Here is a 4,738-nt window from a genome sequence, read left to right as displayed (position 1 = left end):
TCCCCAAAGTAAGGTGCAGGTGGGCGCAGGGGGACGAGAATGTAAATCATGGCTTCCCCACGTGAATGGCAAAGACAAGCTACGTTTCCCCGGTGGAGCCCTTAGGCTGGGCAGTGATATTATTAGCTGGTTAGCCCTTGGGGTTCTGGGAATCTGTGTAGCTTCTGCCTTATATCATCACCTCTATGCAATTTTTTACCCTTTGCCATTAAATTAAGTTTATAACCTCTTCTTACTGTGTCCATCAATCACATTGCTGTCCCTTTGTGATAACATGTCTGGAGGTTTAGACCACAGTGGGGAAAAGACTGAACTGTTTCAGGCTATTGGATCTCAGGTTAGGGGTTTTGCAGGAGAATTTTTCCTTCATCCTGGCTGTTTAGGCCACATGCCGTAGACAATTTCTGTAGGCAGCCCATTTGAAATTCACAAGTGCACAAGGAATGAGCCTCTTCGCTCTCTTTTCCTTTCAGAAAGGCAGATATTTACTGAATAAGCCAGCTGGCTCCACCAACCCTCACTCTACTAACCTTGATGGCACCACAAAATGAAATTCACAGAACAAGCCAGTTCATGTGACCAGCAAGTTCAGAAGATGGCAGGACGGGTCTGACATGAAGCATAGTTACACATTCACTTCATTCCAGTGCTGCTTTCAAAAGTTCTCAGAAAGGAGGCTTTCCAAGGGTTGTGAGTCCAATTTTCCACTTTGACACATTAAAAATTATCATGAGTGATACTGAAAATTATTCCATAGATAGTTTTGCGTTGTATGCCAAAGTAATTTCCTATGCATTAAACAAAATTTCTCTTATAGCATTGAAAGGCCTGTATTTTTCCTATGGAAAAGAAAAAGACATAAATGATTCCTCCCAGCCCTGGCTGTATGGAACTTGTACTACTGACAGTGCGACCCCAGTTAACTTGATTCACGAAAAGAGCACCATTTCATTTTTACCAGCATATTTCAGAAAATGGTGGTAAAAATGAAATGGTGCTGTTTTCATGAAGCCTAGAGTAATTCAAAAGCTATTAGGCCCTAAACACCGAAGTTGTATCTATAAACAGAGACATTAAAAGCCTGAATAAATGGCCATCTTGGGAGGATGTATGCCCTAATAGGCTAGGAATGTGTATAAGCTTCCCAGATAATTCAGCCACTATTATTAGGACATAAAAAATAGTGGAGATAAAATAGTCAGTCTTCATAAAGGCTCACATCCTGAGAGAGGCATATGTTGTGCTTCAGCTGATCAGTGGGAGTTTGAGAAGCACGCGAAAGTGGGTGGTGCTTACACGTTACTGAGTTGCTGGTAGAATATTGCTGGGACCCAGCCTGGGCAACATAGCAAGACCCATCTCTACCAAAAACACAAAAAATTATCTGGGCATGGTGGTGTGCACTTGTGGTCCCAGCTACTCGGAAGGATTGGAAGGCAGGAGGATCACCTGGGGTTGGGAGGTTGAGGCTGCAGTGAGCCAAGAGCACACCACCACACTCCAGCCTGGGTAACAGAGTGAGACCCTGTCTCAAAAAAAAAAAAAAAAAGAATATTGCTGTGGTTTATCTTCTCCCCATCAAGCCCACTTTTAAGAGCAAATAACTTACCTTGCTAAGAATTAAGGCAAGGTGGCCGGGCGCAGTGGCTCACATCTGTAATCCCAGCACTTTGGGAGGCCGAGGTGGGCAGATCACGAGGTCAAGAGATCAAGACCATCCTGGCAAACATGGCAAAACCCCGTCTCTACTAAAAATACAAAAATTAGCTGGATGTGGTGGTATGCACCTGTATTCCCAGCTACTCAGGAGACTGAGGCAGAAGAATCACTTGAACCCAGGACACAGAGGTTGCAGTGGACCAAGATCGTTCCACTACACTTCAGCCTGGTGACAGAGTGAGACTCCATCTCAAAAAAAAAGAAAAAAGAAAGAAATAAGGCAAATAATATGAATATATGAAACACATAAATGAAAATAGAGTTCAGAAGGGAATTGAGGCTGGGCAAGGTGGCTCTTGCCCATAATCCCAACACTTTGGGAGGCCGAAGCAGGTGGATCACTTGAGATCAGGAGTTTGAGACCAGCCTGGGCAACATGATGAAACCCTGTCTCTACTGAAAATACAAAAATAGCTGGGCGTGGTGATGTGCGCCTGTCGTTCCAGCTACTCAGGAGGCTGAGGCAGGAGAATTGCTTGAACTCGGGAGGTGGAGGTTGCAGTGAGCTGAGATCATGCCACTGCACTCCAGCCTGGGCAACAAAGCGAGACTCCGTCTCGAAAAAAAAAAACCAGGAGAACTTGATAAAAGGAAGTGATGAAACTCAGGCAAATTCAAAGATGGAGGCGTGCAGAGTCAGAAATGTCAGCAAGTGAATGAGCGCCAGGCCCACTTAAAGCAACTCCCATGGGAAGGGAATTCTTGGAAGAGTCAAAAAGCACTATACAAATTCAGTTAAATTATAAAAGGACTTTTGGAAATTAAAATGAAAGGATTTTCAAATTTAGAAAATCCATCATCAGGCTACAAAGAAAATACATGCTGCATCCTGGATCATGGTCTGGTTGACCAGGCAGATGTAAAGTCTACTCTAAATACAGAGCAGAGGCCAGGCATGGTGGCTCACGCCTATAATCCCAGCACTTTTGGGGGCTGAGGCAGGTGGATGGCTCAACCACCAGTTGAGTCTAGCTAAGCCACTTCCACTCCCTGAACCTCCCATTCTTCACCTGCAGAATGAGCTTGCTGGATTCTAACACCCAGCTGCTGCTCTCACACTCTAGAATTCTGAGACTCCTAGTTGTCTTTGAGAGATTCCACACTGCCAAGAAAATTATTGCAACTATATGAAACACTGGCTTATCACGACCAGTGTCAGGGAGTCCTGATGTTCACCTGGCCCTGCTCTTCTACAGTTACCAAGCTTTAAAAAGTTAAAGACTGAATGCATAGATATACTAGGAAGCAGACGTGTTCTGTGCTTCTCCAGAAATCAGAATTGAGGTGAATGAGTGGAGGCTAGGCATGGTGGCACACGCCTGTAATCTTAGCATTTTGGGAGGCTGAGGTGGTAGGATCGCTTGAGCCCAGGAGTTCAAGACCAGCCTGGGCAACATGGCAAAACCCCATCTCTACAAAAATACAAAAATTAGCCAGGTGTGGTGATCCCTGCTTGTGGTCCTAGATACTCAGGAGGCTGAGGTGGGAGGATTGCTTGAGCCTGGGAGATGGAGGTTGCAGCGAGCAGAGATCATGCCCCTGCTCTCCAGCCTGGGAGACAGAGGGAGACCCTGTCTAAAAACAACAAAAGATGAATGAATGGAAATTATCAGAAAGCAGACTTCAACTCATCATGAGAAAATTTACTTTGAACACTACTGAAAATATCACCAATTATGTACTGCATATTACTTTGGACCTATGACTATGCTAATCACATTTATACATATTTATTCCTCATAACCAACCAATAAATCAGATACTATCCCTATTTTAATATATCAGGAGATGGAGGCTCAGAGAGATCAATTTACTTGCCCAAAATTACGTAGCTAATAAGGCAAAACTAGAATTCTATAGTGCTTACAAACTTTAAAAATCTTTGTTCTAGACCACTATGCTATACTGCCTCTATAAAGCCACCCCAAAATATCCAGGATTGATTGGGATACTTAAATCTGCACATTGATGTTATTCACTGGCAGTAGAAAATTTCAGCCAATACCCTTTTTCAAAAATGTTTTTAAAACAAGTTCTGGCAAGTTTTCATAAAGAAAAATTTTGAGGCCAGGCGCGATGGCTCACGCCTGTAATCCCAGCACTTTGGGAGGCCGAGGTGGGCAGATCACGAGGTCAGGAGATAGAGACCATCCTGGCTAACACAATGAAACCCCGTCTCTACTAAAAATACAAAAAATTAGCTGAGCATGGTGGCAGGTGCCTGTAGTCCCAGCTACTCAAGAGGCTGAGGCAGGAGAATGGCATGAACCTGGGAGATGGAGCTTTCAGTGAGCCGAGATTGCGCCACTGCACTCCAGCCTGGGCAACAGAGCGAGACTCCGTCTTAAAAAAAAAAAAAAAAGAAAAAGAAAAATTTTGCGTAGTATGCTTCTCACCAGTCTATTCTGGCATGCTTCTAATATGAGAATCACCTGGATCAATGAGAGCCAGTGTGCATACTCTGTAGTATTTTCCACATGCTGTGCCCAATTCAATATTATTGTCACCGTAGTGATGGACACCAGTCCTGGCCAACATTTCATAGTACTCTGTTTTGGATTTCCTCAAAGCTGGGCAGTTGTTAGAGCAGATGACCAATTTCACTTTGCCTTGTCTGATCAACTTCAGAGTCTGCTTGTACCCCAGCATGTACTTTCTACTTTTCATAAGTAGAGTTGATCAACTCCAGTGACTTTTTCGTCTTCTTTGTGCCTACCATCTTCCTGCCTAGGTGTGGGATGGCCTCCAACCAAGAGCAGCCACTAAGATGGTGGAAAGTGAGAAAGGCACCCATACCTCTTGAGATACTATCTTTTTCCATCCACTCTTTTCCTTCTTGACTCTGATTAAATTTAAGTTAGACTTTATCACTTTAGCCTCTCTAACTTACTGTATATCTTTTTGTCTCTCTTTGCTGCCTCCTAGATTTCTTCTGATTTAACTTCTAGGTCATCAATTCTCTCTTCAGCTGTGTTGAATTGGCTATTGAACTTATCCACTGAGTTTTAAACGTTGGCTA

The 4,738-nt window shown here is 43.7% G+C and overlaps 1 pseudogene; it reads right to left on the bottom strand.

Annotated features, from left to right (window-relative positions):
* Positions 1–4,119: 4,119 nt before the first annotated feature.
* Positions 4,120–4,438, bottom strand: LOC112132087 (large ribosomal subunit protein eL30-like; annotated as a pseudogene).
* Positions 4,439–4,738: the final 300 nt, after the last annotated feature.

This window comes from Pongo abelii, chromosome 12 (assembly GCF_028885655.2).
Source record: "Pongo abelii isolate AG06213 chromosome 12, NHGRI_mPonAbe1-v2.0_pri, whole genome shotgun sequence".
Lineage (NCBI taxonomy): Eukaryota > Metazoa > Chordata > Mammalia > Primates > Hominidae > Pongo > Pongo abelii.
This window is presented reverse-complemented; position numbering and strand designations above follow the sequence as displayed.